The sequence below is a fragment of the Eschrichtius robustus genome, chromosome 13 (assembly GCF_028021215.1).
Source record: "Eschrichtius robustus isolate mEscRob2 chromosome 13, mEscRob2.pri, whole genome shotgun sequence".
NCBI classification, from domain to species: Eukaryota; Metazoa; Chordata; class Mammalia; order Artiodactyla; family Eschrichtiidae; genus Eschrichtius; species Eschrichtius robustus.
In genome coordinates this window covers 48,703,213-48,729,880 of record NC_090836.1, presented here as the reverse complement: position 1 = coordinate 48,729,880, position 26,668 = coordinate 48,703,213, and the positions used below count along the sequence as shown (strand labels likewise).

General features: G+C 37.9%; 1 long non-coding RNA gene across 2 annotated transcripts in view; it reads right to left on the bottom strand.

The window, feature by feature from the left end:
• The window catches only part of LOC137774583 (uncharacterized), a 288,787-nt gene that overhangs the window by 21,176 nt on the left and 240,943 nt on the right, over nt 1-26,668 (bottom strand). The window contains exon 4 of one of the 2 annotated variants that reach the window (XR_011075903.1): nt 24,753-24,814. The exons of the other annotated variant lie outside the window; for it this stretch is intronic. This is a non-coding gene — a long non-coding RNA (uncharacterized lncRNA). Of the gene's footprint in view, nt 1-24,752; nt 24,815-26,668 lie in introns of those variants that run through there. 2 annotated transcript variants of the gene reach the window in all.

Sequence of the window (26,668 nt, the reverse complement as noted above, 5' to 3'; positions counted from 1 at the left end):
AATGAGCAAAGATCTGATTCACTGCATGAAAACTGGAAATGAAAGGTGACTTCCCTGAGCCTGAAGGAATCCAAAAGGGCAAAGAAGAGGCGAGGCAAGAGCAGTTGCTCTTAACCCCACCTGCTGATAAAATGTGGTCCAAGGGATGTAATCCCTTACTAATCAGCTCTGCTACTCTTCTCTGCCTGTAAAAGAGAAAGTTCAAATTGTAGAGATAGAGGCAGGAAGCAATTACTCCAGTAATCCTCTCTCACAGAGACAGGTCACAAGCTCCTTCATGCATCAAAATGAGAGGGCAAGTGAATAACGTTCCCAACCAAGTGGGGCCAGCTTCATGGGTGTGACCTGTGTAATCACACAAGGACCTGTACTTAGAAAGGCCCTGTACTTGGTTTAGTGCTCTGCTGTCACTGCCTTGAAATTCTTACTAATTTTTGAACAAGGATTCATATTTTCATTTTGTATTGAGCTCATGAATTATGTAACTGGCCCAGCAACAGACAATTAAGACAACAATTACATTAGAGAAAGTGACAGTGAGCCAGGGGCAAACATTGTCTAGAAATGAGGGAAATTGACACCAGGATCAGTAGATGAGAGTAATCAAAGGAATAGTGGCTAATGTAATCTGATGGCATGAGCAACAAAGTGGGGAGTGGGGAGTTAGAAAGGAGGAAGAGAGAAGTTCAGGGGAATGCTTTTCTCACATCCAGTCCCAGTTGTGTGAGGGTTATGGTAGAAAAACAGCCACTGCTTGAAAAGGCTGAAGGGGAAGTGGTGTCTCCAGAGGAGAGTGACTCTTGATGTGTGTGTGTGTGTGTGTGTGTGTGTGTGTGTGTGTGTGTGTGTGCGCGCTCCGCATCCAGAGAGAGGAGACAAAAGAGAAGAATCCAGAAATTTTAAGCCAGCAGTGTAAAATGCTGATTATATCATCTGCACAAGAATTATAACCCTGGAAAGAGGTAGTTTATGAGTCTTCCAGGTCTTCTGAGATGAGGTTTTTGGAAAATCCAAGCTGAAGTGTCTAGGAGAAACATTAGGAAGCATCTGAGGTTTCAGCTGAGGCAAAAGGACCTGATCCTTCTTATTTATGGGGAGACTTTTCCCTCTGCTGTCTCCTACTGTGTTTCTTGATGGTTATTATAAAAGCAAACAAGAAATTAATATATTAATTATATTATTATATTAATTATATTAATTTCTCATATAATTTCAAGAAATTAATATATTCTTATTCAAGAATGAGAGAAAAAAACTTTTTTCAATATATCAAAAATATTAAGATATCCAATACTAAAAGATCTAAAGCAAGATAAAAAGAAAAAGCTAAAAATAAAATGAATTCAAAAGATCAAAGGTTACAAGTTTTACTGTAATGTTAAATAGATAAGGCTTCAAATAAAACATAAAGACCAATCAAATTAAAGATTAATACCTCCCCAAATTATTTTATTTATTTGGTCATTTTCTTGAAACTAACAAGTGGTTAACCTTGTGATAAAGCAGTGTACAAGTAACATTCATTCTTCTTCCCATCAAAGGTAATAGGCGATGTTTTGTCTTCAGAGTGACTTTGATGTCATATAAATAAAAACAAACAAAACTAAAAATACAAAAAAAGTAGGCAATAGTATAATATGGCCACGTAGGATTTATTCTTGGAATGCAAGGATAGTTTAACATATGAAAATCAATCAATGTAATACACGACATTAACAAAATGAAAGAGAAAGAAAAACACAGTCATCTCAATTAATGCAGAAAAAATGTTGACAAAATTCAACTCTTTCATGGTAAAAATACTCAACAAACTAGGAATAGAAGGAAACTACCTCAACATAATGAAAGTAATATACTAAATAAAAGTATAATAATAATAAAAGTAATATACTAAAAACCTATAGTGAACATCGTACTCAATGATAAATGACTGAAAGCTTTTTCTCTAAGATCAGGAATAAGCCAAGGATTCTTGCTTTCACCACTTCTGTTCAACATAATACTGGAAGTTCTAGCCAAAGTAATTAGGCAAGAAGAAATAAAAGACATCTAAAAAAGAAAAAAGTAAAGTTATCTCTGTTCACAGATGATAGGATCTTTTATGTAGGAAACCCTAAATATTCCACATACAAAAAACTGTTAGAACTAATAAACAAATTCAGCAAAGTAGTAGGATGCAAAGTCAATACACAAAAATCAGTTGCATATCTATATACTAACAATGAACAACTGGAAAAGAAAATTAAGAAAATAATTCAACTTAAAATAGCATCACAAAAAACAAAATACTTAGGAATTAACCTAACCAAGGAAATGAAAGACTTGTACAATGAAAGCTATAAAAATATTGCTGAAATTAAAGACATAAATAAAAGGCAAGATAGTCCATGTTCATGGATTGAAAACTTAATATTGTTAAGATGTCAATACTACCCAAAGGGAGATTTAATGCAACCCTTATCAAAATCTCCATGATGTTTTGTGCAGAAATAGAAAAATCTATTCCACAAGTTATATGTAATCTCAAGGGACCCCAAATAACGAAAATAATCTTGAAAAAGAACAAAGTTGAAGGGTTCACACTTCCTTATTTCAAAACTTAACTACAAAGCTACAGTAATCGAATCAGTGTGGTACTGGCATAAAGACAGATATATAGCCCAATGGTAAGAAATAAATATCTTAGAAATAAACTCTTGCATATACGGTCAAACGATTTTTCGCAAGGTGCCAAGACCATTCAGTGGGAGGAAAGACCATCTTTTTTAACAAATGGTGCTGTGAAAACTGAATATCCACATGCAAAAGAATGAAGATTAACCCTTACCTAACACCACATTCAAAAATGAACTCAAATGGATCAAAGACCGAAACATAAGAACTAAAACTATAAACCTCTTAGAAGAAAACATAGGGCAAACACCTCATGACATTTTTGGATTTTACAGTGATTTCTTGGCTATAACACCAAAAACACAGGCAACAAAAGCAAAATTAGACAAATTGACCTTCATGAAAATTAAAAACTTAAGTGCATCAAAAGACACTATCAACAGTGTAAAAAAGGCAACCCACTTAATGGGAGAAAATATTTACAAAGCACATATCTGATAAGGGATTAATATTTAGAATATATAGAGAATTCCTAAAACTTAACAACAAAAAGACAAACAACTAGATTCAAAATGGGCAAAGGACTTGAATAGACATTTCCCCAAAAAAGATCTACAAACGGCCAAGAAACACATGAAAGATGTTCAACATCACTAATCATTAGGAAAATGCAAATCAAAACTACAATGAGTTACCACTTCACACTCATTAGGATGGCTACTGTGAAAAATAAAAATAAAAAATAACAAGTGTTGACGAGGTTGTGGAAAAATTGGAACCCTTGTGCACTGTTGGTGGGAACGTGAAAATGTTACAACCCTAGGGGATAACGGTACTGTGAGGCAATTCCTCAAAAATCGAAAAACTAAAAATTTAAATTTAAACAAAATTTAATTTAAAAACATATAATCCAGTAATTCCACTTTTAGGTATATTACTCAAAAGAATTAAAACCAGGGTCTTGACAAGATCTTTGTACATCCATGTTCAAACAGCATTATTCACAATAGCTAAAACGTGGAAGCAACCCAAGTATCCACTGATGGATAAATGCATAAACAAAATGGGATATATATACACAATGGAATATTATTCAGCCTTTTTTAAAAATGGAAATTCTAACATATGCTACAACATGAATGGATTTTAAAAACGTTATGCTAAATGAAATAATCCAGTCACAAAAAGACAATGTATGACTCCACTTACATGAGGTACTTAAAGTGGTCAAAATCAAAGAGACAAAAAGTACAATGGTGGTTGCCAGGGGCTTGTGGGAAAGGGAGGAACTGAGTTATTGTTTAATGGGTATAGATGGAGTTTCAGTTGTGCAAGATGAAAAGAGTTTTGAAAATGGATGGTGGTGATGGTTGCACAACAACATGAATATACTTAATACCACTGTAACACTTAAAAGGTTAAGATGATAGTGTTTATGCTATATGTGTTTTGTCACAGTAAAGAAAAAAATTTTTTAAATGCAGGATGCCCAGTTGAATCTGAATTTCAGGTATACAGTGAGTGGTTTTGTAGTATAAGTATGTCCCAAATATTGCATGCAATATACCTATATTCCAAAAATTACTAATGTTTATTTGGAGTTCAAGTTTAACTGGGTGTCCTGTATTTTATCGGAAGGAGGGAGGGAGGGAAGGAAGAAAGAAGGACAAATTAGGTTAATACCTGGTAGTTTCCTGAGGATGGGTTTATCACTGCTTCTCCTGCCCTTGGTCAGCTTTATCTGGCTCAATAATGGGAACACATGTTGACAAGCTAATCAAGATGTAAGATTCTACTTTTGCTTTAAAAAGTATGATCTTCCCCAATACAACTATAACTGAGACCTTAATGGGTGATTTTGGATATTTGGCTATTTCAAAGAACAGGGAGAAGCACGTGATCTTTATGTTAATTCAGGATAGTCTAAATGAAGACAGTTTTTTTACCAGAGAAATTTTGTCTCGGGAAGATGGAGAAATCTTGTATCTAAGCTCTTTATTCCTCCTTGCTCTTTTCTAGCCTCTGCAAATACCTGTGCAATTTTATTTCTATTAATGGATTTGCATGTTAAGACTATGAGCATCCTTTAATAACATGGAAATAAACTATTACATTACTTACTGACATTATCTCCCAAATTTCTTCTCTCCTTCAATGAAACTTTCCAAGCTATCTGTTTCACATACTAATATTTGCAGATAACTGCTTTATGTTTCAATGTTTTGAGTCATTTCATTCCATGCCTCTCACTCTATTACCTTGATTTTAGTCTCAGCATTTTCTTTCAGCAGAGATCCAGTTTTTTGTTCACAATTTCTGTCAAGGTCGTTTACTCTTAAAAGTTCACACAGGCACTACCTCGAGACTGAAGACTTTCATCTTGACTCCTGAACTAATAAAATATCTTTTTTTCCCTGTTACATCTCCAGCATACACATGCTGCCTTTTTAAATATTTTTTTGGTTTTGTTCTTTATCTTATTGTTGGAGAAATTCCTACATCTTTCTTAAGCCTTCTGATAAATTCCTCACAGTCAGTTCCTTTCCCTCTCCTCTCAACGTGATGAAGGCACTCATCTGGACTCTTAGCCTTTGCATAACCATATCCAGTCATTTATTTTCACTTTATGACTAAATGTCCAGTAATGGCAGACAGACAGATTTTATAAGAGCATGTTTTTCAAATCTCACATGAGATTCATAAAGATTCAAGTTTGTTTTTAACTCTTCAGAGCATGAGACGTCCCTGTTAACATGGAGAGTGAACAGGTTTTGCTTAGTGGCTTTTAGGATTTTTCCCAAATCAAAAATAGTAGAAATTACTTTCAAAATGAAAACAAGGAGGTTTTCCATTGTCCTAACCCTTTGTGCTTTTGTCGTTAACAATATTTTAGGCTATAAATGGCATCAAACATGTCTTTGAACACTCCCACTCCAATCTCAAATCAACTATGTTTAGTATCACTTCATTAGATTTTACAGTCAATATCACCATTACAGACTTGATTAAATGAACTCCACTGGGTTCTATAACATTAATTATAGCTGCACAACTCCTGCAGCCATCAGAGAACATTCATTATGTATGACTCCATCCACAGAAAGAGAAATCGCTGACTATTTGGGTGATGTCTTTTCAGAGGAAGTCTGTAGAATCTTTTTGATCGACAAAGGATATCTGATTTATACAAATATAAACTATTTGAGGAATGCATCTGATAATATAAATTTTGTGGGATCATTTTACCCCTTAAATATGGGAACAGTAGAAGAAGTGTGTTCTAGTGCTATTGAGCCCATTTTAGGTTTTGCATCCTACTTTAGCTGTGCCCGATACTGTAATAAATTCAGTTCCTCCAGAATTTACCATTATTCACTAAATGTTTATTAAGTAGCAGTTATGTTTCCTACTCTGCACTTGGGCTCTACAGTATGCAAAGATTATGTTGCAATATCAAAAACTTATGTAGGCTATAATATCAACTATGTGCAAAAAAACATGAAGTTAACAATGTATCGGATGAAATTAAAAAGTGTGGATTCAGGAAGAAAAGAGTTCTTAAACCCTAATGCTACTTTTGGCTCCTGTTACTTCCGACATAGGAATAGTTCATGTTTATACCCAGTTCTGGGGTGGTGGGTTCATGGAACATGTGGCCTGAGTGTCCAAGATTACTTGATTCTACATTAGTGACTGCCACATGATTACCCAATTCCTCCCATATTTGGAGTTTTCTGCTTGTAGAAATGTTCTTGAATAGAGGAGAGGTGTTAGAAGCAAAGAAATCAGTTGAGGGGACCAAAATATTATGACCAAGATAAATACGTAATTAGAAAACTATTCATTTAAAGTATGTTTGTGTTTATACAATCATTTATACCTTAATCAGGCAGGCACGGTTCTTGGTTGACTCTCTGAGTTTATACTTAATAGATTGTGATAAGATTCTTAACTGCAAAATGCCATTTCTGCTGCTAATATGGCTTTTCTTTTACTTTATCAATTATTCTTTTTCTTTAAATCTGTTTTCTAAATGCAATGCCCAAAATCTGACTCTAAGTAGGAGATTGTTTTATCTCCATGAGAAAAAAACAACAAATTTTTCTCTTCTTTCTGTAGTTGAAGCCATATACATCTGACACGATTTTGAAAGTCCTGTGGCTTCTAAGCCCAGGAAGACACTATCTCTCCCTTTTTCATGTCATCAGTAATCCTCTGACAATGCCCATGGCAGTGACCAGTCTGGGGCTGCGGCAACTGGCTTGAGACCAGTAGAGAAAAACATTAACCCTTTCCTGCTCATTATACATGGACCACACTAATTTTCACGGAATTGGCTTCTGGTGCAAATTGCAACTTGAGCCATAGCATTCAAGGAAGAATTCAAGGAATTCGAGGGAGAATTCATGAATAAGATGAAAAAAAGCTCTTTCTTCTTTTCAGGAACGCTGGTGGCAAATGTTCTTTGCTTGACCAAACTTTAGTCAGGCTACTGAAACTTCTCCTAGGCCCATCTGGGTACTTCCTTGTAAATTCCAGTTTTTAGCAAGAATCCCCCCACCTCATCATCTGATCACCCTCATATCTGATCAGGTCCCTCATCCTCCACCATCCTCCAGGTGATGTCTGATCATCCTAGCTTGTCTTTAGCCAGAATCGCCGCTTTACCTCTGGTGTTTCTCCTTAGTAATTTTCTACCCACTCACTCCCACCCTGCTCTTTGGCTATAAATTCCCACTTGCGCAGGCTGTGTTTGGAGTGGAGCCCAATCTCTCTCCCCCACTGCAACATCCCATTGGAGTGGTCCCTATACCTGTCAACATAGCCTTGAATAAAGTCTGTCTTACCATCTTTAACAAGTGTCATGAATATTTTTTCTTTAACGCTGGCCAAAGAGCAAAGGTGATTTCCTCTATGCATACTGGCCTCAGCTGAACAAATCACAAGGAAGGGGTTCAGACATAGTCTATTTCTGCCCCCTCATTTAGGCATATGACTTTTCCCCCCCCACGAGATTTCTTACACATTGAACACAGTGTCACTTTAAACAAATGTTTTTAAATGGTCTCTTCAAAGAGGAATGTCTGCTTAGGCTGCATTTTTCCCAACTGCAAAGAGTACTGTCTCTCTGCAGCCTCACTCTGAAGAGCTCTTTAGAAGTGCCCTTTTTAGAATGAGCTTCTGATGTGTCACCATCAATATTCCATCCCATGTGTCAGACATCATCAAGTGCACTTGCCAATGGAGAGTTTTCCAAAGCTGGTACTTCAAGGGGAGTGTGCAGCCATCCCCTGAGACTCACTGGGAGCTGCAGTGACCACAGCCGTCCCTTAAATCGAGTGGCCTAGAGAGTCTGCAATATAGGCAGCTGTATCTGCTGCAGGTAGCCCAAGGGATCCAGAGCCCACTGGCAATCAGGCTGCTCCTGTGGACTTTCATAGAAGGTCTGTTTATTCAACAATGTGCTTTCTTTCAGAGACATCTGATTACATGTCAATCTAGTCAAGAAAAATGGCAATAAGATTATAATGAGCAAACAAATCGTTTGGCTCAGCATTTCCTAGATTTGCCTAATCAGAAGCTTATTAGGGGAAGCCCATTAAGCATACAGAATTCCAGGCCAAACCTGAGAGCCACTGAATCAGAATCTACACAGCAGAATCTGATGATGGGTATTTTTATCAAAAGTCCCCAGTGAGACTTAAGCTCAAGTAAGAATGGGAAACACTGTTTTAGCCAATCAGCAGGGAGTCCGGCATTCATTGAAACATTGAATATTGAATAAAATCCAAGCTCCCTTAACCCAGCACTCAAGACCCAATACCACCTGACATTAGCCTACTATTTACTACTCAACTCAAGGCAAAAAGCAGTTGTGATAAATGGAATAAGCATCAGAGCCATATCTCATAAATCCTGTCTCTGAATTTATTTAGCTTTATGACTTTGAGTAAATTACCTAGACTCACTGAGTTTCTATTCGGTTGTCTGTAATGTGGTAGGAATAATTCTTACCTCAAAGTATCGTTGTGAAGATTAAATTATATAATGTCAAAACAATATTTATTAAATACTTACTATGTGTCAAATTCTATGTTAGGTACTCTTTCTTCTTATGTTATGTGCCAAATACATCATAGTCATTCAATAACTCTTGGTGGAATAATGAACTATAATAGATGGATAAGCAATAGCCATTTATGATAAAATGCATAAAAATAACACTAAGTTATTATATGATACTGTATAGTTTTTAAAATAGCTCTGCTCTATTAAATTTACATTGTATAGTGTTTATAGAAGAGAAGAAAGTGTGATGGAGAGGATGACTGTGGAGTCTATTGGCATAAGCTGTGCCTCCATTCTTGAAGAGTATCCATTCAGAGCAAGAAAACAATCATTTGTAAATCAGCTGGTCAGTGCTAGACTAGCTTCTGAGCACAAACAGGAGTAACAAACCCTCACAAGGAGGCAAAGTAACCAAATCAGGAAGCAACAGCACAGAGAGTCCCATTGTGGGGTATTTTATACATGAGGAGTTTTATTAAATTCCAAGTACAACATATTAAGAGTTACTCTAACAGACAAGAAGATGATGAGGGTGCAATTCACTTAGCAAATTCTACTGAGTGTCTGCTAAATACTACTACTGTCCTAGTTCTTTGAAGATATAAGGTATTTTTCTCAGAAACGCTCAGTCACCAAGTACCTCAAGAAACTCCAATTCTGTGAGGGAGAAAGACAATTAAGCAGGCGATCACAGGACAGCTCTGTCCTCTACACTGTCCTCTCAAGAAAGGAACTCTGCCCCTCCCTTCTAAGACGGGGAACTCTTGCTCTGGCTGGTCAGATTCTATGACATTTGGGGGGCATATTTTCTAGGACTACAGCTTTCAAATGTGGGTACAGTCTCCCACATGTCCTACTTTCCTCTTCCACTCAAGCAGACACAGAGGTATATTAATACATTGAGCAGAGGCGTGTCAAGTCATTGTTTCCTTCTTTGGGCACTTTGTCTCCTTCCCACGTGACTGCCAGGATGGAGATATTAGCCAGGCCACATCTTAAGCCAGCTCAGCGCTGGGCTTTGGAGACTAATGTGGTGCTGTATGTTGTACCTGGTTCCCTGACACTGAGATTGGGTGTTGGATGGGCACTTCCTTGGCCCTAATGTTAATATCCAAGGCTTGGGTTAATTGGTAGGGAATCCAATGGACCTCACAGCCTTCTCTAGTTTGAAGTTACTTATGCGTAACTAGCTTAGAAAAGAAGAGTTTTGTATTTGGTCAGTCAAAACTGTTAGTTGTGCATTGGCATTAAAAGCTCGAGTATTAAAGAGGCCCACAAGAGGAGGAAAAAAGTCACAGAGAAAGGACACTCAATACTATTTGGGAGGCAAGGAAGAAGCAATGAGGGACAATTTCCAGGAGAAGAGAAGCCAGCCAGGCAAAGACTACTAAGGATACTGCCTGCAGAGTGATAAGCACCACGTGCCAAGACTAGGGTGGGGGATGATAGGAAAGAGGGGTTAATATCCCAGAGAAACTTCAAAGAATTGCACCTGGAGTGAGGAGTCCGGAAACAACGCTCCAAAAGAAATGTCTGAAGGAATCAAGGATGTCTTGTCTTTTTAAGAGAAAGCTTGAGTAGAGCCGATCTTATATTTTAAGAGTTTCCTGGGGGTGATATATGGGGCTTACTCTCATTTTTCCAGAGAATGGAATCAACTGCAACAGGAGAATGACCAGACAGTGGACTCTGCTCAGTATAAAGAAGGCTCCTCCTACAGGAGCTGACTTACAACAAGGGACTGCTTGCCCTTGGATTTGCCCGGGAGGAACTAGAGAGACACGCATGCGCTTGTGGAAGAGGACAGTCCTGTGTGGGATGGGAGCTCAGCCTACATGACTGCCTCAGTCTTTCCAACTTGTGATTCTATCACCAGCCAATTCTTGGACACAATTCTACACTGAAATGAGATTCTCTCTCTCTAGCTTAAAGGACAGGAACATGAATATCCCATTCAAATACTGCAAACTTTTACTTACCAGGTTAGAACATAGTTAAAGGACAATTATATATTTCAAATAACAAAATACACTTGAGCTAAAATTCTTCTACGAAATAATTCCAATTCAGAAGTCACTTCCAAATCTTGCAGGGCCTCACCTTTTTTTCCCTTATACACATCGTGGCACTTACAGCATTGTATTATAATTTACCTGATTACGTTGCCTTCTCAGATAAACTATGAGCTCCTTTATTTTTTTTTTTATTTTTAAAAAATATTTACTTATTTTATTTATTTTGGCTGCACCAGGTCTTAGTTGTGGCATGCGGGATCTTTTAGTTGTGGCATGCAAACTCTTAGTCTCGGCACGCGTGCAGCACCTAGTTCCCCGACCAGGGATCGAACCCAGTCCCCCTGCATTGGGAGCACGGAGTCTTACCCACTGGACCACCAGGGAAGTCCTATGAGCTCCTTTAAAGCAAGGACTTCCATTTATCTCAGTACCTCCAGGTCCATTACATTACACACAGGAGGTTCAGAGCAAATTAATGAATCAATCTCTTGATTATCACAAATTTTTTGAGTTGCAATATTCTTATTATGCATTTGCTACAAAACAAGATAACAGAGTTCAGTGTAATGGTATTGACACAAGTGTTCATTCTCTGTATCTCTATAAGCTAGTTTTCATTTTTCTTTCTATTATGATTCAAAGGATAAGGCTCCCACACATTGAAATCTCATTTTTCATCCAAACCTTGCCTCACTCTTGTTTTTCATTATTATTGTTGGTTGTTTTCTAAAGTTGACTTTTTTTTAGGTTTGCCTTGTTATTTGTCAGATAGAGTGAAATTACTAGCCCAGTTAAGAGTGGGTATGTATAAGTGACAGTGTGCTAGTCATGCTTAAAAGCTTCAATTACCTTTCCCTGCATTCTGATAAGTTCTCTGAGGGATGATCAGCCCTGTTCATTTGGTGACGCTATCTGACAGCTGATTGACTAGGTCATTTACACTTTCTTATCTGGTTGTTTGTTTACATATTCCGAAAGCTTAGCCAGGATCAAACTCTCGGAGTCAAGTCCCTTTAATAATTTAGAATGTTCAATTTTCTTCCAGCTTACTCTTTGTGTGGGAGTTATGTCTTTTCCCCCTAATGATATCATGCAGTTTTCACAGGAGCTGAATGATCACATGCTTCCTTCACATCTCTGCAGTCACATATCTTATTAGAATCCTCATTACACATAAACAGATGTGAATTTTCTAAATACATTTGCCTCTGCTTTCTGGTGGGTTGGTGTTGGGATTTGCCATATTACATTTGAGCTTTGGCTCTGGTTTCCTGGGAAAACTGTGTTAGCCCTTATAGATTTAAAGAGTATTAATAATATTAGGTTATCTCTATATGCTGAGCACTGTGCCAAGTGATGGAATAATAAATGGCAGCAGTTATAAATTCTTATGCCCCAAAAGTTTGAAATTAGACGCACAGGATTAAACTCACGTGGAATAAAAAATTTAGTGACGCGTAAAGCCAAATTAATATGTTAAACTGCCCCTCTCTGTATATCAGACATAGCCTCCTGAGTTTATAGAGTTTTCAGATGTAGGCAGGCACAGCCAGAAGAGGGGATTACAGAGCACAGAACTTCATAAGAAGACACCATTACATGAGTGACCACCTGTCCAGATGAAGCAAACTGACCATGAAATGATGAAACAATAAAATCCCTAAGTTATCGCTGCTAGAGAGAAGGCGAGTGGTCACCAAGGAAGAGCCAATTCATGACAGAAGATAAGTTTTTTACAACAGAATCAGGAGACATAGGCAAAAGGACAGCATCCACTCCAGGAAACTACCCCCTTCCCCAACCTTTTTTTCCCCATTTATTGAGTGCTTAATACATGTCAAGCACTAAACTCAGCCATCATTCTACTTTACCTGATTTAATCCACACAAAAACCCTTTTGAAGGGAAACCTCCTACACTGCTGGTGGGAATGTAAATTGGTGCAACCACTATGAAGAACAGTATGGAAGTATCTTAAAAAGCTCAAAGTAGAGTTACTATACGATCCTGCAATCCCACTCCTGGGCATATATTTGGAAAAGACGAAGACTCTGATCCAAAAAGTTACATGCACCACAATGTTTGCAGCAGCACTACTTACTATAGCCAAGACGTGGAAGCAACCTAAATGTCCATCGACAGATGAATGGATAAAGAAGATGTGGTATAAATATACAGTGGAATATTACTCAGCTGTAAAAAAGAATGAAATAATGCCTTTTCATACTAAGTGAAGTAAGTCAGAGAAAGACGAATACCATATGATATCACTTATATGTAAAACCTGAAAAAAAAAACGATACAAATGAACTTATTTACAAAACAGAAATAGACTCATAGACATAGAAAATGAACTTATGGTTACCAAAGGGGAAATGGGGAAGAGGGATAAATTAGGAGTTTTGGATTAACAGATACATACTACTATATATAAAATAGATAAACAACAAGGTCCTACTGTATAGCACAGGGAACTGTACTCAATATTTCATAATAACCTATAAGGGAAAAGAATCTGAAAAAGAATATATATTTTTTCAATTATACATATATTCAATTATATATATATATATATATATATATATATATATATATATATATATATATATATATATATATATAATTGAATCACTTTGCTGTACACCTGACAGATTGTAAATCAGCTATATTTCAATTAAAAAAAGGAGAAAAAGCCCTTTTGAGGAAGATATTTGTGTCCCTATTATACAGGTGGGGAAACTGAAGAACTGAGAGGTGAAGTAACTCACCCAAGTGGCAAAGCTAGCATATAAATCCAGATCTCTCTTTCCAAAATCCATACTCTTCACTACTACACCAGGCTTCCAGATGAGTGAAGCAGTTAGCATTCTGTAGAGCATATTTGAGAAAACTATCTCTTTAGAACACAATTTATAAGTATTTTGGCTGAACTTTGAGCCTTGTGAGATTCAATGAATAAGAACTTAGTAACTAGAGACTTGACTGCATAACAGAGAGAGGTACAGACCTGAGCTGCATAGGACTGAATTCTCTTGATTATAATCAAGGTTCTAACACTCAGAGCTGGAAAATCCAGGTAAGCAGCACATCTTCTTAATCCCATTTTAGCAAGGTTTATTTCTGCCTGGGCACTAAACAGTATAGCAACACACATTCTCCCCAAATACAATATTCAGGTTGAAAAAAAAAAGGACTGATTCTGGGAAAGCAGGCTAAACAGCTTCCGTTGGTCACTCTGCCATGCAGGGATCCTGCTCTATTACATGAGCATTAATTCTCTTTTAGCCTTATGATGTTTGCCATGGCTTTGTAACTTGAGATTTATTTTTTTGTTGTTATTTTTTACTTAATTTTTTTCTTATTAGTCATCCATTTTATACACATCAGTGTATACATGTCAATCCCAATCTCCCAATTCATCACACCACCACCACCCCCCACCCCCCACCCCCCGCCACTTTCCCCCCTTGGTGTCCATATGTATGTTCTCTGCATCTGTGTCTCTATTTCTGCTCTGCAAACTGGCTCATCTGTACCATTTTCTAGTTTCCACATATATGCGTTAATATACGATATTTGTTCTTCTCTTTCTGACTTTCTTCACTCTGTATGACAGTCTCTAGATCCATCCACGTCTCTACAAATGACCCAATTTCGTTCCTTTTTATGGCTGAGTAATATTCCATTGTATATATGTACCACTCTTCTTTAGCCTTTCGTCTGTCGATGGGCATTTAGGTTGCTTCCATGAGCTGGCTATTGTAAATAGCACTGCAATGAACATTGGGGTGCATGTGTCTTTTTGAATTACTGTTTTCTCTGGGTATATGCCCAGTAGTGGGATTGCTGGGTCATATGGCAATTTTATTTTTAGTTCTTTAAGGAACCTCCATACTGTTCTCCATAGTGGCTGTATCAATTGACATTCCCACCAACAGTGCAAGATGGTTCCCTTTCCTCCACACCCTCTCCAGCATTTGTTGTTTGTAGATTTTCTGATGATGCCCATTCTAACGGGTGTGAGGTGATACCACATTGTAGTTTTGATTTGCTTTTCTCTAATGATTAGTGATGTTGAGCAGCTTTTCATGTGCTTCTTGGCCATCTGTATGTCTTCTTTGGAGAAATGTCTATTTAGGTCTTCTGCCCGTTTTTGGATTGGGTTGTTTCTTTTTTTAATATTGAGCTGCATGAGCTGTTTATATATTTTGGAGATTAATCCTTTGCCTGATGATTCATTTGCAAATATTTTCTCCCATTCTGAGGGTTGTCTTTTTGTCTTGTTTGTGGTTTCCTTTGCTGTGCAAAACCTTTTAAGTTTCATTAGGTCCCATTTGTTTATTTTTGTTTTTATTTCCATTACTCTAGGAGGTGGATCAAAAAAGATCTTGCTGTGATTTACGTCAAAGAGTGTTCTTCCTATGTTTTCCTCTAAGAGTTTTATAGTGTCCGGTCTTACATTTAGATCTCTAATCCATTTTGAGTTTATTTTTGTGTATGGTGTTAGGGAGTGTTCTAATTTCATTCTTTTACATGTAGCTGTCCAGTTTTCCCAGAACCACTTATTGAAGAGACTGTCTTTTCTCCATTGTATATCCTCGCCTCCTCTGTCATAGTTTAGTTGACCATAGGTGCATGGGTTTATCTCTGGGCTATCTATCCTGTTCCATTGATCTATATTTCTGTTTTTGTGCCAGTACCATATTGTCTTCATTACTGTAGCTTTGTAGTATAGTTTGAAGTCAGGGAGTCTGATTCCTCCAGCTCTGTTTTGTTCCCTCAGGACTGCTTTGGCTATTCGGGGTCTTTTGTGTCTCCATACAAATTTTAAGACTTTTTGTTCTAGTTCTGTAAAAAATGCCATTGGTAATTTGATAGGAATTGCATTGAATCTGTGGATTGCTTTGGGTAGTATAGTCATTTTCATAATATTGATTCTTCCAATCCAAGAACATGGTATATCTCTCCACCTGTTGGTATCATCTTTAATTTCTTTCATCAGTGTCTTATAGTTTTCTGCATACAGGTCTTTTGTCTCCCTAGGTAGGTTTATTCCTAGGTATTTTATTCTTTTTGTTGCAATGGTAAATGGGAGTGTTTCCATAATTTCTCTTTCAGATTTTTCATCATTAGTGTATAGGAATGCAAGAGATTTCTGTGCATTAATTTTGTATCTTGCAACATTACCAAATTCATTGATTAGCTCTAGTAGTTTTCTGGTGGCATCTTTAGGATTCTCTATGTATAGTACCATGTCATCTGCAAATAGTGACAGTTTTACTTCTTCTTTTCCAATTTGTATTCCTTTTATTTCTTCTTCTTCTCTGATTGCCGTGGCTAGGACTTCCAAAACTATGTTGAATAATAGTGGTGAGAGTGGACATCCTTGTCTCGTTCCTGATCTTAGAGGAAATGCTTTCCGTTTTTCACCATTGAGAATGATGTTTGCTGTGGGTTTGTCGTATACGGCCTTTATGATGTTGAAGTAGGTTCTCTCTTTGCCCACTTTCTGGAGAGTTTTTATCATAAATGGGTGTTGAATTTTGTCAAAAGCTTTTTCTGCATCTATTGAGATGATCATATGGTTTTTATTCTTCAGTTTGTTAATATGGTGTATCACATTGATTGATTTGTGTATATGGAAGAATCTGTGCATCACTGGGATAAATCCCACTTGATCATGGTGTATGATCCTTTTAATGTGTTGTTAGATTCTGTTTGCTAGTATTTTGTTGAGGATTTTTGCATCTATATTCATCAGTGATATTGGTCTGTAAGTTTCTTTTTTTGTAGTATCTTTGTCTGGTTTTGGTATCAGGGTGATGGTGGCCTCATAGAATGAGTTTGGGAGTGTTCCTTCCTCTACAATTTTTTGGAAGAGTTTGAGAAAGGTGGGTGTTAGCTCTTCTCTGAATGTTGGATAGAATTCACCTGTGAAGCCATCTGGTCCTGGGCTTTTGTTTGTTGGAAGAGTTTTAATCACAGTTTCAATTTCATTACTTGTGATTGGTCTGTTCATATTTTCTGTTTCTTCCTGGTTCAGTCTTGGAAGGTTATACCTTTCTAAGAATTTGTCCATTTCTTCCAGGTTGTCCATTTAATTGGCATAGAGTTGCTTGTAGTAGTCTCTTAGGATGCTTTGTATTTCTGCGGTGTCTGTTGTAACTTCTCCTTTTTCATTTCTAATTTTATTGATTTGAGTCCTCTCCCTCTTCTTCTTGATGAGTCTGGCTAATGGTTTATCAATTATGTTTATCTTCTCAAAGAACCAGCTTTTAGTTTTATTGATCTCTGCTATTGTTTTCTTTGTTTCTATTTCATTTATTTCTGCTCTGATCTTTATGATTTCTTTCCTTCTGCTAACTTTGGAGTTTTTTTCTTCTTCTTTCTCTAGCTCCTTTAGGTGTAAGGTTAGATTGTTTATTTGAGATTTTTCTTGTTTCTTGAGGTAGGCTTGTATAGCTATAAATTTCCCTCTTAGAACTGCTTTTGCTGCATCCCATAGGTTTTGGATCGTCGTGTTTTCATTGTCATTTGTCTGTAGGTGTTTTTTGATTTCCTCTTTGATTTCTTCAGTGATCTCTTGGTTATTTAGTAACGTACTGTTTAACCTCCATGTGTTTGTGTATTTTAAGTTTTTTTCCCTGTAATTGATTTCTAATCTCATAGCGTGTGGTCGGAAAAGATGCTTGATATGATTTCAATTTTCTTAAATTTACTGAGGCTTGATTTGTGACACAAGATGTGATCTATCTTGGAGGACGTTCCGTGTGCACTTGAGAAGAAAGTGTAACCTGCTGTTTGGGGATGGAATGTCCTATTAATATCAATTAAATCTATCTGATCTATTGTGTCATTTAAAGCTTTTGTTTCCTTATTAATTCTCTGTTTGGATGATCTGTCCATTTGTGTAAGTGAGATGTTAAAGTCCCCCACTATTATTGTGTTACTGTCAATTTCCTTTTTATAGCTGTTAGCAGTTGCCTTATGTATTGAGGTGCTCCTATGTTGGGTGCATATATATTTATAATTGTTATATCCTCTTCTTGGATTGATCCCTTGATCATTATGTAGTGTCCTTCCTTGTCTCTTGTAACATTCTTTATTTTACAGTCTGTTTTATCTGATATGAATGTTGCTACTCCAGCTTTCTTTTGATTTCCATGGAATATCTTTTTCAATCCCCTCACTTTCAGTCTGTATGTGTCCTTAGGTCTGAAGTGGGTCTCTTGTAGACAGCATACATAGGGGTCTTGTTTTTGTATCCATTCAGCAAGCCTGTGTCTTTTGGTTGGAGCATTTAATCCATTCACATTTAAGGTAATTATTGATATGTATGTCCCTATTACCATTTTCTTAATTTGGGGGGGTTTGTTTTTGTAGGTCCTTTTCTTCTCTTGTGTTTCCCACTTAGAGAAGTTCCTTTAGCATTTGTTGTAGAGCTGGTTTGGTGGTGCTGTATTCTCTTAGCTTTTGCTTGTCTGTAAAGCTTTGGATTTCTCCATCGAATCTGAATGAGATCCTTGCTGTGTAGAGTAATCTTGGTTATAGTTTCTTCCTTTTCATCACTTTAAGTATATCACGCCACTCCCTTCTGGCTTGTAGGGTTTCTGCTGAGAAATCAGCTCTTAACCTTATGGGAGTTCCCTCGTATGTTATTTGTCGTTTTTCCCTTGCTGCTTTCAATAATTTTTCTTTGTCTTTAATTTTTGCCAATTTGATACTATGTGTCTTGACGTGTTTCTCCTTGGGTTTATCTTGTATGGGACTCTCTGCACTTCCTGAACTTGGGTGGCTATTTCCTTTCCTATGTTAGGGAAATTTTTGACTATAATCTCTTCAAATATTTTCTCGGGTCCTGTCTCTCTCTCTTCTCCTTCTGGGACCCCTATAATGCGAATGTTGTTGCATTTAATGTTGTCCCAGAGGTCTCTTAGGCTGTCTTCATTTCTTTTCATTCTTTTTTCTTTATTCTGTTCCGCAGCAGTAAATTCCACCATTCTGTCTTCCAGGTCACTTATCCGTTCTTCTGCCTCAGTTATTCTGCTATTGATTCCTTCTAGTGTATTTTTCGTTTCAGTTATTGTATTGTTCATTTCTGTTTGTTTGTTCTTTAATTCTTCTAGATCTTGTTAAACATTTCTTGCATCTTCTCGATCTTTGCCTCCATTCTTTTTCCGAGGTCCTGGATCATCTTCACTATCATTATTCTGAATTCTTTTTCTGGAAGGTTGCCTATCTCCACTTCATTCAGTTGTTTTTCTGGGGTTTTATCTTGTTCCTTCATCTGGTACATAGCCCTCTGCCTTTTCATCTTGTCTCTCTTTCTGTGAATGTGGTTTTTGTTCCACAGGCTGCAGGATTGTAGTTCTTCTTGCTTCTGCTGTCTGTGCTCTGGTGGATGAGGCTATCTAAGAGGCTTTGCAAGTTTCCTGATGGGAGGGACTGGTGGTGCGTAGAGCTGGCTGTTGCTCTCGTGGGCAGAGCTCAGTAAAACTTTAATCTGCTTGTCTGCTGGTGGGTGGGGCTGTGTGCCCTCCCTGTTGGTTGTTTGGCCTGAGGCGCCCCAACACTGGAGCCTACCTGGGCTCTTTGGTGGGGCTAATGGCAGACTCTGGGCCAAGGAGTACTTCCCAGAACTTCTGCTGCCAGTGTCCTTGTCCGTTGGTGAGCCACAGCTGCCCCCCACCTCTGCAGGAGACCCTCCAACACTAGTAGGCACGTCTGGTTCAGTCTCCTGTGGGGTCAGTGCTCCTTCCTCTGGGCCCGATGTGCACACTACTTTGTGTGTGCCCTCCAAGAGTGGAGTCTCTGTTTCCCTCAGTCCTGCTGAAGTCCTGCAATCAAATCCTGCTAGCCTTCAAAGTCTGATTCTCTAGGAATTCCTCCTCCCGCTGCCAGACCCCCATGTTGGGAAGCCTGACGTGTGGCTCAGAACCTTCACTCCAGTGGGTGCACCTCTGTGGTATAACTGTTCTCCAGTTTGTGAGTCACCCACCCAGTGGTTATGGGATTTGACTTTATTGTGATAGCACCCCTCCTACCGTCTCATTGCGGCTTCTCCTTTGTCTTTGCCAGTAGGGTGTCTTTTTTGGTGAGTTCCAATGTCTTCCTGTCAATGATCGTTCAGCAGTTAGTTGTGAATCTGGTGTTCTCGAAAGAGGGAGTGAGAGCATTGTAACTTGAGATTTATAACACTAAATCTTGAGCACTTTTGCCCTGGGTGAATTTTCTCCTCCCTTCCTCTAAGAGGTGGTGATGTCTTTGTGTAGAAGCTTGATTCAATAATCAGGGATATCCATAAACACAGATGCTGTATGAAACAGATTTGATCCATTTTTATAAAAATTAGCCCTTCATTAAAATAGCTGTGAATTTTTTTTAATGCATAGTATTTATGAAGCCAAAGTCCCACACAAAAACATGGGTAGAATATAGCTCCCGTTACACAAAGTATTAACCGTTATTGGTTGCAGCTGGCTCTGACTTTCTTCTGGTCCCCAGATTAGAGGTTCCTCTTTCACATGCTCTGGTGCCTGTCCTAGACATCCCCCTCATGAGGAAGATGTGGGTCTCCAGAGCTCGGGCCAACCCTGCAGCAAGGATCTTCATAACCACTTACGTAAGCCATGATCAACCAGTGACTACCTTTTTCCAGAATATACAACTGAAAATTTCTCAGCACTTTCAGTTTTCTTCTCTTTAAGGTGAAAGCCCAAAATGTGAACAAATGCCCTTAACCTAAAACATAATGGGAAGACTGCTTCCCCCGTATGGGGTCGGCATTTCTGTGCTCCAGTTCAACTACTGAATCATAGATATCCATTCATTCAATAACGTCTGTGCATTCAGCTCCTGCCATGTGGGGCACTTGTTTCTGGTGCTGAAAATGTAACAGAGAACAAAACCAAGTCTCTACCCACGAGGAGCTTACCTTCTACTAAAGGGACTAAAAAGCAAATGTATACTTTGTCCGATGATGATGCATACTATGAGGAAAAAATTAAGCAGGGTAAGAAGGCTAGGTAGTAGGAAGGGGGGTTGGGCTGTTTTAAAAGGGTGATCGGTAAAGGCTTCATTGATAATGAATATTGGAGCAGAGACCTGAAGGAGTAGAGAACCTCACGCACAGAGGCAGGAGCACGCCTAACGATTGAGAGGAAGAGCAGGGAGACCAGCATGGCCAAAGTGGAGTGAGCAAGAACAAACATGGCAGCAGGAGAGGTCCAACAGGAAGTGGGGCTCTTGCCAGTCCTAAATATTTATGGAAATATTTAAAGGAAGACAGTACAAGTTTTGCTGACTTTTAAGTTGAATTTGAATTGTGAGTATGATAATTAAATTTTGGTGACCAAGCTATGAGGAAGAAAAGACCTCAAATTGTTGGATAATGTCTGAGAGTAAAGAGGTGAAGAGCTACATGGTACACTTAGAGAAAAACCAGTTAAGTAATAAATAGCTTGGTTAACAGCCATTTATTAAGCACCTATTATGTGTCAGGTTCTGCACCAACTGCCAACAACAAACAAAAAATCCAATATACACCATGCTGCTTTCTTATAGGGTTTAGAACTTCCTACTTGGAAAGTGTAAAATTCATCAGGACTGACACTTTTCAGTCTGAAGGAGATAACATATAATGGGCTGTGTGGTATAATGAGAACAAATGAGATTTTTAAACAACTATGGTTTTAAACCCAGCTCTGAGATAAGTGTATAAAGTACGTGGTGAGTGACAGACATATAACAGATCCTCAACCCATAATAGTAATTTTATTATTATTATTTTAAGCAAGAGTGAAACATTTCCCATTCCAAATGCTTTTTTAGCTTTTTTAGGTAAATCAAACTTGAAATGTGCACACAAAGACTTTTATTAAACACTTCTTTCCAATTTTCACAACTTGCAAATTACCTCAGAAGAAAATAGTGTGTGTTTCAGATGTCTATTGCTGCAAAGGAAAGAGCCCTAAAACTTAGTGTCTTTAATCAATAATTTATTAACATCTCTCAGCTTCTGCATGCTGTCTGGACTCAACTGAGGCAGTTCTCAACTGGAATCTCTCATGCAGTTGCAGTCAGAGGCAGCTGGGACTGGAGTCATCTGAAGGGTTGACTGGGGTCGGCACCCAAGATGCTCACTCACAAGCCTGGCAACTGCTGCTGGTTATCAGGTTGGAGCTCAGCTAGAGCTGTCAACTACAGCTCCTATCTGTGGCTTCGGCATGTGGGTTCTGAAAAAGAGTGCTCCAAGAGTGAGTGTTCCAAGGAGTCCAAGTCCAGTCCTGCTTATGAGTGAGCTTCAGAAGTCCCAGTCACTTCTGCTACATTCTATTGGTCCAGAAAGTCACTAAGACCAGCCCACATTCAAGGAGAGGGGAATTCATCTCACAGTGTATGAAGCAGGAAGCAGATACACAGAGGAAAGAAGTGATGGCAAACATCTTGGAGGCCACATCCACAGCACGTGGAAACTGCAGTAGGAGCTGGTGTCTTTATCATGGAACATTCTTGGATATCACATTTAAATAATGTTTTTGTTTTAATGACCGAGACTTTAGAATTTGTACGTAATTTTTTGTGTGTGTCCAGAGTGTCTTATGGAGAGTAAGCATTCAATAAATGTTATAACTGATTAACCAGGCCTCCAACCCCAACTTCCAACTGTTGTGAGTCTACAAGGAAATGTTGAATGTGTAGGATCCTTAAATACTCACACTCAGTTAGATATTTTGTCCAGCCATGCTGTACCCCTGAACACAGAGGCAGCAGAAAGGAATAAAAATAATCATGTCCATTTGTCAATAGATTTACTCTGCAGAAAGTATATTCATATTCATCAATTCACTTGATTTTCACAACTACCCACATGAGGTAAACAGAAAAAACAATGTTACCAACATGTTCAGCAAGGGAGTTAAAATCTCAGAGAAGCAAATTGCTCACCCAATACATAGTTAATAAGTGGAGGAGCTACAACTTGAAAACTTCAGAAACTAAATTCAATATTCTTGCTACTAAATCACACTATTTCCCCAGCAAATATCTTGGAAGAGTGCTTGATTACCTTTCATGGCATCAATAATAGTAATAACAAGCATTTATTGAACGCTTCTGTGCCAAGCCACAAAGCACTTAGCGTGTATAACTCATCTAATCCTCACAAACACCCCCATGAGATTAGGAGTAACTTTATCCCTGTTTTGAATCAAAGAAGTTAATTCATGCCTCTAGAAAGTGGCAAAGCCAGCATTCTGGGTCAGTGCCTGTACTCTTAATGATCACATCGTGCCAAATATTGTTGCAATGCCTCAAAACATGCCTAACATCTTCTAAATTCACCATGAAGCTGATATCCAAGAATTATTTGAACACTTCTTGAATCTGTATATTTTCGACTTGTACCTATGTCTTGTGATAAGACCTACTAAAAGTTCAACACAGCTTATGAAAACTAGAAATTGGTTTGATTCTCTTGTGGGTAGAAAATGTGTTTTGTTTCATGGCCATATGTGCTCTTGACCTTGAGTAGCTATCTCATAAACATGGATCGCTCTTCACAAGGGGAGGTTTAAAAAAGAGAATGGAGAGGTCAACACAGCTCTACCTCTGCCAGTACTTGGCATCTCTGAGGAACATTTTATTCATATAAAAATATGAACTTGGATAAGATGCTCTCGGAGGCCTCTTCCAACTTTAGGGTCTGTGATTATGCCCTATAGTACCACAAGGTATACAATGGCCAATTGTGAGTGCACCTTTGTGTAACTGAATGCAGAATTTCCTTTCTAAGTAGTTGGTAGCCTTTCATATATTGGCAGAAAGAACAATGCTTAAAGTCCTGGAGATTATTAACGTTTTGCTAGCACCATTTTATATTAGGCTTCTAATAGATTATAAATATGTTTGTGGACAAGGAAAAATAACTGAGAAAATAGCTCTTGGGGAAATTTTTTCTTCCATGGTTTAAGAGGATGTGTGACATAAAGAGAGTATTGAGCTGATAGTCAAAAACTCTCAGTCAAGGCTCTGTTCACAAAGCCTGTGACCTTGGGCCGGTCACTCAAGCTTGCTTCTTCATCTGTAAAATAAGAAGCCTAGCATGAGGTGATCTTACAGTCCCATTCAGTTTTAAATTCTACATTTAAACTTGTGCTGATAGTCTGAATTTGAAGATAAGAATATAAATGAGAAAACACACTATTTTCTTTGTAATTTATATGCTATTTTGTGCTGCAGACTTGTGAATACATTTGACATAAGGTGAAATGAATAGATATTAGTTACTACATAAAGTTCTTCCTATTTCCTAGAAATGGAGAAGGTGGGGAAGAGGACAAATCAAAACATTTTCTAACCTGTCACTTTAAAAGGTCCTGACTTTCTGTTTAAAAAAAAAAAGGAAAAATATATAGCAGTGTATGCTCTAAAAATGAGCTGGCTACCCCAACTTTTGGTTTTATTCAAAGGCAAACTTGTTTGGTAGATAAGATATTCTTAGGTCTAACAATGTTGCAAATTTTTTAAAATAAATTTATTTATTTTTGGCTGCGTGGGTCTTCGTTGCTGCACGCGGGCTTTCTCTAGTTACGGCGAGCGGGGGCTACTCTTCGTTGCGGTGCGCAGGCTTCTCATTGCAGTGGCTTCTCTTGCTGTGGAGCACGGGCTCTAGGCTCACGGGCTTCAGTAGTTGTGACGCATGGGCTCAGTAGCTGTGGCTTGCAGGCTCTAGAGCTCAGGCTCAGTAGTTGTGGTGCACGGACTTAGTTGCTCCACGGCATGTGGGATCTTCCCAGAACAGGGCTCGGACCCGTGTCCCCTGCATTGGCAGGTGGATTCTTAGCCACTGCACCACCAGGGAAGTCCCACAATGTTGTAATTTTAAGTGACTTATTTAAAATATTGCTCCTTGGATGAAGTTTTGCAATCTGGCCGTGCAGAGATAGAGTCATTTCCTAAATGAGTTCATTTTCATTATTATTATCCATGACAGGTACACAAAATGATGCGCAGTGAAATGATGTGGACCAGCAGTTGCCTCCAATGACATCAAGGCTGGTTTTCCTCTGAGGTCTCCTTGTATCCTGCTGACGTATTTCAGTCTTTCTTTCATTCTCCCTTAAGGTCACAAAGTAAATTTGTTGCCATGAACCTTGACAATCTTTTTCTACTTCTTAAATTTTGGGCTTACATTGACACCATTTTCCTGGCCAGGAATCCTCATGTTCTATAGCTCCCCTTTGATTTTTGTTTCATATTCACAACTCCTGAACCAAATTACTTGGGTCTTACCTGGAAACCACACAGCCCTAAGTGGTATCTAACATCTCCCTATTATAATTACACAATAAAGGTGAAATAACATGAGTGTTATTAAAACAACTATGTAATATATGGTTCTTAATTTTATATCTATATATTAGTTATAGTTATTCTCACACCTAAACAATCATAAAAATTCCAAGTTTGAAAAGTAGTGAGTTAACTAACTCACTAGCTCAAATTTTAGAAGTTAGTAATAAGGACTATACACAGTTTAATCATTACCCTCCTAAAAGTCTAAAATAAAAATTAGTGGCTCAAATTTACAACTAAATGGAAGAAGATGGAAAGAGATGTTATTTGGCCTTGTGAAAAAAATAAATCCTGAATATAGGATGCCATATTTTGTATTAGTTACATATAATTTAAATCTTAAATTTCATTTCCGATTTATAATCTACTTTACTTATATTTTGTCTCTCCAAAGTATAAACTCCTTGAAGGTAAAAATATAATTTTTAGCATCCTGCCAAATTTAAAGCATCTAGAACAACTGTTTCCTAATGGAAACTTAGCAAATATTTATTAATTGGAGAATGAGAACTGTGCCTTAAATAAGCTAAAAATGAAGGGAAGACTTCCTTCATGGCTGGTTTTAATATCAGTCAAAGTTTGTCACTGTTCCTACTCTATGCCCTATTATAGTTTTTCAACTAGTACATGTATAAGTCAAGATATCAGTTTGTCAAAGCACCCTACATTAACAATTCTTAGAAGGGAATCTTACTGTGGGGAAAAATAATATTTTTGAGATCCTTAAGAACCTGTCAATAAAAAGAAATATTGTATTTTCTCTTTGTGCTTTAAAAATACTGGAAAATTTCTTTAACTGTTGTCCCCACTCAGAACTTTGGAGCTCATCTTCCTCCACAGTTGCAGTGCTGTGTATTCCCCAATAATTGGACAGGGAAGAGGGTGTGTGGAGTCAACAGTGAAACTGGGGTTTAAGCCAATACAAAAGTCAAAGCAAACAGTGAAGATGAATGTAAAAAGCAAAAACCAGGAAGTAAATCCTGGAATGAAAGTTTCTGGTAAAAGAACAGTTGAATCACAGAAGCTGGAAAGCCAAAAGAAGTCAAACCAAGAATGGCCCATCATTATAGCAACGAATAAAAACAACCAGGTCAAAACCAAGGAATATCAAAAGCCATAAAGGGTAAAAATTCAGGGGCACTCCTGGGGCCCTCACAGAATTCTGATGGATGATACACTGCGGCCTCAGTTGCCTTTTATTCCCTCGGGAGATAGTTTCTAGCCATGGAGTCCTTCATAGATATCAAAAGGGTTTGTTTTTTGGGGTTTTTTTTTTTTATGATAACAGAAAATAGCAATGGAGAATCACTGCATTTTCCTCTGTTAACTATTTTGTCTGTTTTATTTCTTTTGGGGAGATCAGACCTTCCGCATGCAAAGTAGTATTGATAACAAATTATGTGGCAGGTTAGGTATTGAGTGAATGTCAAGCAAATAGGCACGATGATGCTTTATAATTGGCAAATCTCTCACAAAAATTACAGCTGCCTCTCATGGTATCTATTCACCAAGGAGTCTGTAGTGTCTTTGTGTAAGCAGCTTCTGATTTTGAGATTTAAAAACAAAATAAAGCTTACTTTCAAGGGCTCTTGTCCTTTCAAGGATGGCTTTGGCTCA